General features: G+C 38.1%; 1 protein-coding gene across 4 annotated transcripts in view; it reads right to left on the reverse strand.

The window, feature by feature from the left end:
• Positions 1-9,679, reverse strand: part of MEF2A (myocyte enhancer factor 2A) — an 81,659-nt gene extending 71,980 nt beyond the window's left edge. For all 4 annotated transcript variants that reach the window (XM_075714674.1, XM_075714672.1, XM_075714673.1 and 1 more), the window contains exon 1: positions 9,657-9,679. The gene's annotated coding sequence lies outside the window, so the exon portion shown is untranslated. The remainder of the gene's footprint in view (positions 1-9,656) is intronic.
• Between the last annotated feature and the right edge of the window lie 2,238 nt (positions 9,680-11,917).

Here is an 11,917-nt window from a genome sequence, read left to right on the forward strand (position 1 = left end):
TTAATGCTGCTTTACTACGTGGGTCCTTAACATACTCAAAAGAAAAGCCACTGGACTTCCTTGTCATTTTTCTGCAAATGCAGTATCTACCAAAACTAGAGAATTCGATAGAAAATACCTTCAGTCCTTGAAGGAGTTTACTAGTCCATAATGACAATGCATCTAGAGAAATAACATCAAAACCCAAAATCCAACAACCCATTAGCTGGACAAAAGTGCCTATGTAGTCTTCTCAACAGCAAGAGGTGGAAAAAGTTACCAGCTGGAAGATGTACAAGCTAAATCACAGCTGGGGGAGGTGGAACCCTTCGTTCCTCTGCTTTTAGCCAAGCCTCACTGGCATGACATGTGACCACTGGACCTGAAGAAAGGAACTCCCAAAGCATTCAGAACCCACTTGAATCTTCAGGCTTAAGGAATGCAATCATGCAAGCCTGAGACTACGAAAATCCCCTAGCAATGGGTTATCAGAAATACGTTGTCCCATATTCAGTATTAAAGCTGCACTCTGGTGCTTAGATCCAGCCTAGGACATTTTTATTCATCTGGGTCCATAGCTGCAGTGCAAGAAGAATCTCACATGCCAATGCCACATGCTAAATGGTATCATGCAACGAACAGGAGACGATGAGCAAGGCACCTCACTCTTTCTGCTCAGCACAAGAAGTCAAAAAACCTCAAACAGTAAACCAACATCAACATCACACTTTCAGCACCAAACCAGCAGAGAAAATGGCCTTAAACTTTATCAGAATTTTGCATAAGAGATTATATTCCATTAAAGAGATTATCCACCTTGTAACATTGTCTTGACAGAGGACTTGTGTATGCCACTCTTCCCTGCGTATCACCTCCCAAACGGTGACCTGTTAAATCTGCAGGAGGCATGGAACTGACACATTAGCTTTTAAGCACAGATGAGACCAAGAAATTCTGACAATATCACAACATTGCCAACATTTACATTTGCAGCTTTTCTTAAAGATTAAGTGCCTGAGGATCAGATTGCTATTTTCAGATTTCATTAAAAAATTAATCTTTAGTCATCGTGGCAGCAGAAAACAGAATCATAACAGCCTAAAAAACAAACAAAATACTCCAAAAAATTATGGTGGATTAAAAAAAAAAAATCCAACTACTTTTGAATTCTCAGTCCTCTCTTACACTGATATGCAGACACAATGCTGCAGCATTCCAAATTCTGCAGCTGGTTACATCTCAGTTACAAACAGAGTCTCTTCAAACACTCTGATAACATTTCATTTAATTAACAGAGCTATGAAAACATTCAGAGAAATTATAACTTTTGAGAGTTTCACTGTTTTATTCACTTGCATAAGATCACATGGTTACTAGACACATGCATGCTAAATATATTACATGCTATCATGGTAGCAGGTCAGTTCTGTACAAGCTGCTTGTATTAAATTTCTCCTATAAGTGACATTAGAGTTTAGCTCTGCTACAGCAAATATAGGAAGAGGCCTCACATTCCAAACAACCATCTGAAGGGAAAAACTATGCCAACAGAGTAAGTATGCCAGTGCTGCTTTAACCCACTTACTATTTTAAAACACATATGTAAACCTTGCATTTATGTTATCTATATTATCAATTTTTAAGATCCAAAACTCCAAAGCTAATTGGTTTGTCTTACCAATGAAAATTTCAGGAACAGGTCACACGATTATAATATATAACATGTAAGACTGATGAAATCCAAAACAGTATGTGTTATTAACTGGATAGGATATTCAACTACATTTGAAATGTTTTGCTGGTCTATTAAACCAACTGGGTGCACAGTAACTACTAGAACACATTTTAAATAAGTATCATTGCATACTGTTCTAACAATTTCATAGCAGATGTTCTCTATAAAAGACAGCGACATAGAAAAAAAAAACCACACATTGTCTCTACATATATTGACATATCTAGAAATACACACACTGGCATATAAAAAGTACAAACAAATCTGAGTTGTCAAAATTAATGGAACGCACACTAGAAATATTTTATCACACTGTCACACTGCTTTCCTATGTCATACTACAGAAGAGGATATCACTACAGAGAATGCCAGCCTACTGGGGAAAGGAAGGCAATCTCTTCTAAAAGTCGCCTACAGACTAACACAGGGGGACATTTCAGATAATGTGTTTCATGGCTTCAGACTGCTTACTTGGAGAATGCTAAAATACAAGGGGAATAGACTTGATCACAGAGGTCAAGAGAGATTAGAAAAGTATCTGTATTCTGCTGGAAGAATACACATTAATCCTTTTCTTTTCTAAGCACAGAGGAAAGCCTAACTCAAACTCAAATACTGATCAGTAAGATTGTTGTCACAGTAAGCTTCAGCACTGAAGTTGGAGGCAGGGGGAATCAGACAAACCTTTGGTAAATATTTAGGCAGCTAGCCCACTTAAAAAAAAATAAAATAAAATCTCACAGATTGTTGTTACTCTAGTGAAACCATATCCACAATGACTAGTTTAAAGTTAGCTTATATACCTAATTAAGCTGCAATTGCACATTTGCTGCATACTATAAGCATATCCTGACACTGTTCCTCTAAAGTAGAAGCTTCACGAGATTGCTCATACATCGCTGGTTTCCAGGTGTCCCCCATCCAGTGGAAAGGGAGGACCAGATAGAACTATCAACGGGTAACCGAGTTATCCGCAAGAAAGATACGCTATGGGCTTATCAAAAGAACAAAGAGAGGCAAAGGTACAGGTATGCTGTAATAAATGGTTGGATTTTGAGTAGTTGATACTTTAAACTAGCTCATTATTCAGTCATTCCTTAATCAGTCTGCAGAGAACAATAGCATTTATCAAATAATACACTGACTGAAAGAAACAGAATACCACACTTTTACAGAAGTATTAACACTTGCAATTTTAGTCACTCAAAGGTTAAGTACCAAACTATCTGAAGTCTACAGTACGGTCCTGATAAATTGACCAGGTTTCATTTTTGACATTAGAACTTCTGCACTAAGCGACCACGTTGGAGGCACCAAATCATCTCTAATATAGGAGAGATTTTTTTAATGAACTAGGAGAAACACTTACATTAGCTACGCACAGAATACGTATTCATATAGTGTCACACATAAGCACATGATTGAGATACTTTATCTGGTCAAATAGCATCGTATTGACTGGGTGCAGTTAACACAGCAGTGCTCTGCCCGATAGCTTTAACATCAAATCTGGGCCATCTTTGCACTTACAGGTTTCTATGCAGCTGCTGGTAAGAATTCCCCACCCCCAACCCACGGGAGCACAGAAGCTGTCACTGCAAAGGGAAAAAAAAAAAAAAAAAAAACCAAACCTCCTCAAGAGCCATGCTTCACCTCTGCATAACTGTCAAAAAACGCGAGCCTAGCTGAATTATAACGTGCCAATTGTTTACTTCTGCTAAACTTTGCATTTGACTTGTTACTGCTCAAATATTTAAGCTGTCACTTCCTTGCCTGCATCAGACTTGAACCCATTTTTTCATTACATCTTATTTGAAAATTTTTTTCCATCTTGCTGACTTAAGAGTTACATACCATTCTGACCTGCTATTAGCACTGAAGAACACCACACACACACACAAAAAAGTACCAGCATATTAGAAGTATACAACAGTTAACACATTAAAAGCAGTCTTATACCAGATTCCTTTTGCAAAGGCAAAACCCACATAACAAAAACAAGAGCTACACTGATGAAAAGTAATGAAATAACTGAACCAGTAAACTTCAACATGAAGACAAAACTAGGAAATGGGATCAACAAATCAACTTGTCTACAGAAAACATGTTTTTCATCCTTCTAATCAACCTGTTTCTGACTGTACCATTAAAAATGTAGCTTTCAAATTTCACCAATATAGTAAAAGCTAAAAAAACAGTGTTTCTGCTGCAAGCAGATAATATTAGGGTCCTACAGAGAAAAGTTACAGTCTTACAATCATGAGAAACATGTTTTCACCAAGAACAATAAATGCTCGATGTTATACAATGCATTTAAAAAAAAAAAACCCTGACTTTGGTGGAGGACTTGGAATTAAATTATCTGCAACTGTTTGATGCGTTACAGGTTACTTTTATTTCAGAAGCAAACAAAAACCCAAGAACAACAGAAATCAAAACCTACCTAACATGATTACCAATGAAAGCATAGCTTGCATAATGTAAAACTATGCAGATGCTCTGTTTTTAAGATCAGATAGTAAGTGTTTTGGTTCTCCAAAAGTGTTGGTACATAACTGGTCAGTTTTGGAGCACCTATTTTTCAAGACCCCAGGTGGAAAAAAGGAACAAAAATCTTTTCATGTGACACACCCAGCTGACTGATCTGGAACTTTACTCATGACAGCATTAGAAGAAAAAAACAAAACTGGAAGGGATGATATTAAGATAAGTAAAAACGAGATACTTACTAAGAGCAGAATTCACAAGACTCTCTCTTTCTTCCTCGGGAGAAAAACACTAGCACTTTAATAGATAAATGTGACAGAAAACTCATCATCTACCCACTAGGAAGTGAAATGAATGAAAGCTCAAAAAAATAGCAGAGAAAGGCAGAAGGCGGGGGGGGGGGGGGGGGGGGGGAAGCTACTTCTGGTTTAGTTGCAGCTATCTCAAAAAAACCCCAAAAATTATCAAGAATAAACAGCTGAAGTCTGACACATTCACTCTTCCAGATCCTCACACCAAAAATCGTATGCAACATAGCTTCAATTGTTTACATAATTTCATTTTAGCCAAGTCATACGGCCATACCTCCTCTTCAGAATATTGCTCTACCCCCTCACACCAACAAAGAACAGGACAAGAGATCATTAAATTGCACCTAGGCAGGGAGACGAGGATTAAGGCATTTGCACCAGGGTCAGAAAGCAATCGGCCAATTCCAAAGGCAATGCAAGGCACCAATCTTAAATTTCCTCAATGGCAAAACACTCAAAACAAGGCAAGGTTTGCTAATAAAAGCAACATTTGTAGCTAAAGCAACAGATTAGCAGACAAGCTTTGAGGCACAAAATCCTCCAGATCTCAACTTAAACTTTCAATTTAACCTACAGGTATCAACTGGAGAACTAAAAACAAATGCAAAAATGCAGCACTCTCACTAGAAAATTATTTCTGATTTTTTTATCTTCCATACTTGTAAACAGCAAGAGCTGACAGAAGTTATATTTGGCAGAAAAAACTCCTAAGGCTTCTCAGAGTCAGGCATCCATTTGGTGATGTCAAATTACAACAGAGTAGAAACTACCACCATCATCATCCAACAATTATCAACACCGCAAGATCTGTATGCTGGACAGTTCAGAAGCCTCTGTCATACATACAGATCAAAATGAAACAAAACTTTTTACCTTCCTAGTTTTCCTGATTTATTAAAGGCCATCTGAGCCAAAACCTCCTTCTTAGAACAGAGGCATCAATCTAGACCACAGACAAATTTGGGGACTACAAGTTTTACTGAAAGCCACAAATTCAGTGTAGTCTAATCATCTAAATGAAATAAAGAAAACCCCAATATTTTTGTTTATGTAAGGATGACTGATTTAAATTTGTCACACAATCATTACGGAGAATTTCAAGCCTACTTTTGAAGGCATTTCATGCAGCAAGGGCAAGGCTTGCTAAATCAAAGAATCTTAATATGTTTTCACAATACCTAGAAAATGACCAAACCACATTTAATAAAGAAACAAATGGAAAAAGAATAAAAGTTGGTGGGTGCAGACTGTCATTTGTTTTACTGGAACACATCAAATAGTTTCAATACTCTTCTGCTAAAGACACGAAGAAAAGCTAAAACAGGAATTCACAGCTACAAACCACACGAGACCATGTGATAAGACATACCCACCTCAAAATGCAGGTGCATTGCCATCCACATCTCGCCAGTGAATAGTCGTAACTGAACACACTAAACTCAGTTTCTCAAAGACTCAGTAGATGACAAATACAACTCTTAAGAGACGTTCTCCATTAAGAAACAGGTATGCCCCATTTAGGTACTACAATTAAAGAGCATTTTGTGACACCATAGATTTTTCAAGTGGTAGTAAATGCTTTCTCTGTGTGGGTCTCCTAACATGCCATTCACTTACACAGCGACATTAAACTAGTTTAAAGGTAGCCTGCATGCATTTATCTACACACATGTATCACAATATAGCTTTACCTTTGATCTAAGAGGGGATCTGAGGAATTCTAGCTAAATAGACTAAAAGACTATTTTCCTGAAGTTGGTCTCTAATCAGGAAGACAGATCTAATTAGCAATACTTTTTTCCACCATATGCTGTTTAGTATGGCACCTCAGCAAGTCTTTCAAATGTGAGCATTAAGATAAGCCAAGGAAGTTGCTGTGTAGGAAATACAGGTAAGGCCTATAAGCTTGCAACATGTCTAAGCATACCGCACAGACCTATCGGATGCACAGGGTCTAAGGTCTGGGAAAAGAACATTCTGGTTTTAGATTTCTCCCCTTAATTGCCTGAGACCAGCAAAACAGCGCTTTAACCCAGAAACACCTTTTCAAGAAAAATTATGAAAACAATACAGATGTTCTCTTCCCTCATTGTCCAAATTACTCTGAGCTTCTCTAGATCCAGTGCATCTTCCCCACGGGCAGAGTACGAACCCTGGGCAGCAAGAGGGCTGAAACCTCCTGCAACAGGCACAGCAGACGAAGCAGGAGAGAAGGGCTGGCCACGTGCTGACTGACGGGGTTGGGCGGGCAAACGGTGCGTGCCCTTCTCTGCCACTAAACTACAGCCAGAGCTCCCTTCATCGAAGTCCTGGAATTCCAGGACAGCATCTCAACTCACTGGGACATTCTGGAAATGAAGAGTGGCAATGAAAGTGCAGATCTAGAGCTAAGTTCATTAGATTGAACAGTGACACTTCAGTATATATTGTAGCTCTCAAACAGAAATGTACAGTTTCGCCATGACTAATTGCGGACGTGTTCTCTAAACAATGATAATCCAATTAAGCATCACTCATTTAGACAGATACATTACTTTAATTATGCTCAAATTGTCTCCTATTGCTAAAATAAAAGTTAAATAATTTAATTTAGTATGGGAATACAGCAGAGGAGAAAGAGACAAAGACTTGGATTAAAAAGCTTATGTGAATGCCAAAAAGAGAAAAAGACAGTTCCCCACACACTCAGGAACCATTAGAACCCTTCAGCATTTTTTTGCCAAACATGGTTTTACATATTCTTTTTATAGTGTTTTAGAAAGTTTTGCTAAGGCAACTTGTGTATTGACTATAATACAGCCACCACACTGTATTATTAAGAAGACAATAGGAAGATCCCACTGATGTGTACTAAAGAAAACACATTCACTACCATGGGAACCCTGTTAGCATTCAGCCCTATTTCAAGTAGGCTACAGGAAGCTTTTCTGTGCTGGACTTCCTCTCCTAATAATCTCTCTTCTAATACTCCTAAGAGATAAACATTAATAGTATAACAGGGAACGAGCACACAGGCAATGTTGTCGGCTTACAGCATTTTCATCTAAACAGGTCTAACAAACAGAAGGAAACATGGTAGAAAGCATACCAGAATAAGATCTCCACCACTTACACCATCACTAGAGCCAAGGATTTAGCTGGAACATTGAAACTAATTCACTGAAAACTCACTGTTAAGCACAGTTAATGAATGTGGGAGAAACAAGGGAAAAAGAAAATAAAAACACCAGACCACACACAACACACAAAACCAAGCGTTACAAGAAATGTACCAAATTCAGTTGAAAGCTGGCTTCATCTCATCTGGTCTAGAAGATTCACCAGCATAATGTTGTTGTAACAAACTGAACCATACTAAAATAACGTCTATACCGAGCTTTTGGGATGCACAGCCCTAACAGGAAGAAAAGCAAGTTCTACCTCCCAATCTTCAGTTATATTGCAACTCTACCTGTATACATTAAGAGCACCAGCAATACCAGTAAAATAAAACTAGAGTTTAATCATTAAACTACATGTAGGACTCGCCAAGCTACTGCCATTTACAGGAAAAGCTCAAGAACTCTCGCAGCATATGCAAGACATGAACATACAGTTAAAACTACTTTTCTCACCTCCTGAGTAGAACTCAAACATTACCACGAGAATTTGTTTTTAACTACGTCTTACAGAGTCCAAGTTAGTCTTTCAATGATGGTCTCCAAACTCAAACACTACATAACAAAAGCACTTCTTTTTTGCAGGGTTTGAGAGATCAAAAAACAGGACCTAAAAATGTCAGTGTAGAAGTTTTTTAGACTCCAGAATGAACAGAGTTATCATCCAAAAATGGAACAAACTTTCCCTAAAAAGCATTTTGCATGTTGAAATAATAGAACTACATTTTCTGCTTAGTCAAGAGCAGCCAGTATTTGTATACCCAGCATCAGCTACTGAGGATCTGAACATTTGACCAAATGGCTAGTATGTCACACTAAACACTGAAACACATTTTTAAAAAACAAAAAGTGTGGCAAGTCAGCCCATAATTTGTTTTTTCTGAACTTCAGAAGAAGAGGTACTCTTCCACAGAAATCAAAACAAAAAGATGTCTTCCAGAAAATATGGAACAAATCACATCACAAGCAGCATCCTCAATGTATTGTATATGAAGTTCCTTCTCCTCCATAGTAACAAGAAACAAGAAGTGTTCTAATCCCTTGAATATTGTAGCAACTACAACAACTAGAGCACAAGCTCTTCCAAAAATATGCATTTTCAATGCAGAGCTTACCCTTCAGAATTAACACACCTACACAATCTTTTTCACCAATATATGCAATTGTTTCCTTGCCCAAATTTGTATTTGTGTCTAAGGAGATCGAAATGGAAAAGGAATACAAGACAATTATAGAAAGTAGTCAAACCCAGGTACACAGTCTCAAGTAAGTAGATACATTAATGGTACGACACTTCAAAGCTTAAAGGTCTGAGACCAGAAATACTTAACAGTTTGAAACCAGGAGGAGTTTGAGGTAAGATGAGATGGGCTCACTCTCTCTCAAGCATAAAAGTTGATAAATCAAGCCAGACAGTGTCATGCTACAAATATAAAAAAAAAACCACCAACCTAAGCAAAGGAACACCCATGGAACTGGTGTTTTGTATCTTTTGTATCTTCTTTCTACTTCACTTGTATCTTGGTTTAAAAAAAAAAAAAAAGCTGCCTTCTAGTTACTTTAATTGGCTGTTGTCAGACTCCTGAAGGAATACATCTGTAAATCCTAACACAGGTGGACTGAAGCATTCATGTTCAAGATCCAGTTACATCTTCGCAAAACTCTCACCTACTCCTTCCTTCCTCCCCTGTGGCCCGAACACAGACACACCTCTGTGGGTGCACTACATGAAACCCAACGATGGTTGGGCAGGCTGTCCCTTTACTGTTCCAATATTGCTAACAGATCACACTATTTTAACATAAGCTAATTATGCCAGCGAAGTATCTTATAAGCCATTAAGATTAAGCCGAAGAGACCATGAAGAATTAAAAGCAGTGAAGTACAGATAAGACAGAAGCAAGAATTGTGATCTCAACTATTCAAGTTAAGAAGCCTGGAGGATTCGTCACCAGATTGCAACTCCAAATTTTAGCCCATACTTACTTGTAATGAGCACAAAAGAAGCTCCACATGAAGGGCTGTTGTTCTTCACACCTTCAGAAAATTAGTCATTCAAGCCTTTAGAAGAACAACATACCAAAATCTTTGTGGCTTGCTTGTAGGCATCATCTACGTGCATGCAAGACAGACAGCTACAGAAACAAACATAGATGCCTTAAAAGAAACAGATCTGAAGAAAAATCCTCTAGATCATAAGTGAGTTTGTTGCACAGAAAGTTTTCAAGAAGTTTATCAGATCACCTTCTCATTAACATTCCATTAAAGGAATGCATGATGGAAAAGCAGGTTGAAACCTCTTTTGAGAACTACTCAGCCAGTATCTTCAGGAATATTGTGGTAGATTTTATTACTGAGTAATTCAGTCTTAAAAATACCATGTTTAAAAAAATAGGATCCAGAAAGTCCTCAATAAAACACAGATATGAGCCTCACAGTGAGGGGGAAGGGGCAGGGAGATTAGACACAAGGTGTTAAAACAGGAAAATCTAAACAGTTTCTAGACAAACAGGTCTTCTGACTTTCTTTGGTGCAAGTAAGCTCCTGCTCCCCCACCTCCAAAACATATGCATAAGAGAAGCAAACTGCTGTCCTAAACAATGTACAATTTTGGTCCAAAGTCTGGCAAGGGAAAAGCAGAGGACAGGCAGTTGCAATCACAACCCATTGAGCTTCTATTCTAGATCACAAGAGTCAAATCCTGAGCACAAATGCTGCATAGTCAATTCCCTGCACAAAATCCCCAAGCCATTACAGAATTTTGCAAACAGCATCCTGACAGACTCTCTGGGTAGGAAGAAATCACAAGTGTTCTACACAACTATCTTCCCATATACTTACAAACAGGCATCATCAAAATGAAGATCCATTTAAGATTTAACTTTATTCCACTGAACGAATGAATCACAGCCTAATATGACATTTAGATCAAATCAAATACATTAGAAGCAAAGCAAATTAAAAAACTGAATGCAGTTTTAAGTCATCCTACCTTTAAGAGTTTATTTTCATAAAATTAAATAAAAACACTTAAGAAAATAACACTATTTACTGATATAAGATTAGGGCATTATCAATGATGGCACTAAAATCTTGAAGACAGAACTGCTTATTACCCACAGCTTTCTAAACCTGCTTTTCTGTAAAATGAGGTTTACGTGATCACAGTCTATTCTCCCTCATTAACAGCTTCTGATTTAGTTGGCCAGTTTCAACCAAGTGCAACAGTAAAAGTATCAATTATTTTAAGACTTTGTGAAGTGCTGTAGAATTTCGGACCTGGCGGTTGCACACAGCCCCCGGGGAAAGCACCTGAGCTGCAGTGACCAGAGAGGCAGCAGGTTCTGTTGGATCACTCAGGCTGTCAGCAGGCACCTGTACACAGACTAGCCACAGCTAGCAGGCCATTTAAGATATTTAAAGAACTTAGGAGAAATACACAGTATAGAGAGGATACTCTGAAAGATGAGGGAATAACAGAAGAGTCAAAAAATAAGGGAAATGCAAGTTCCGTAAGTTTTATTACTTGCAAAACCACTACTTTACTATTACTGTCCAGACTATTCTTAAGTTTACTTCCACCACTTCTCCAAGCCACATTTTAATATCATAAATAAAATGGGCTCTAGTACACAGAATAAAAATTTTCATATACACGTTGTCTTTGTTCTTCCCTCTTCCCCATACCATACTTCATTTGCTCCTCAGCAACCCAGTCATAAAGCTGGAATCCTTTTATCTCATGCAATCACACTGGTTATGCTTGCCTAGAGCCAATATTAACAGGACAGTCTACAGATCCTTTAATGACTTCTATCTCTTCTTAGGCAAAAATTAGAAGGTGAAAAGAAAAAAAAAAAAGGCAGCAAAACCCAATAGCACCCATTAGTAACATCAAGTTGGTTGTAGCCTAGGCTCCTTCTAAAGTATTTCTTCAGTCCTGTAGCAAGACCTGATGGCTACACTCATTCAGAAGCTCAGCCAGGACCCCAACTGCTGCACAAGCATGTTTGGATCACCAGAGGGTGCTGCAGGGGCTCATAACATGACTACACAGCAGATTTGGGCTTGGCTCATAACCTTCTAACATGGGGCAAGTCCTTTTCCCAGCTTTAATATAAAAAAAAAAAAAAAAGTTTTTACTTGGGTCTCTTAGTAGTCAACACTTCAATCCCCTCTCCAATCACGTCTTCTGAAGTGAATGGCTGTTATTTTCTAATAGAACCTGGTGCAAGTTTTATATAAGC

The sequence above is a fragment of the Pelecanus crispus genome, chromosome 7, assembly GCF_030463565.1.
Source record: "Pelecanus crispus isolate bPelCri1 chromosome 7, bPelCri1.pri, whole genome shotgun sequence".
Lineage (NCBI taxonomy): Eukaryota > Metazoa > Chordata > Aves > Pelecaniformes > Pelecanidae > Pelecanus > Pelecanus crispus.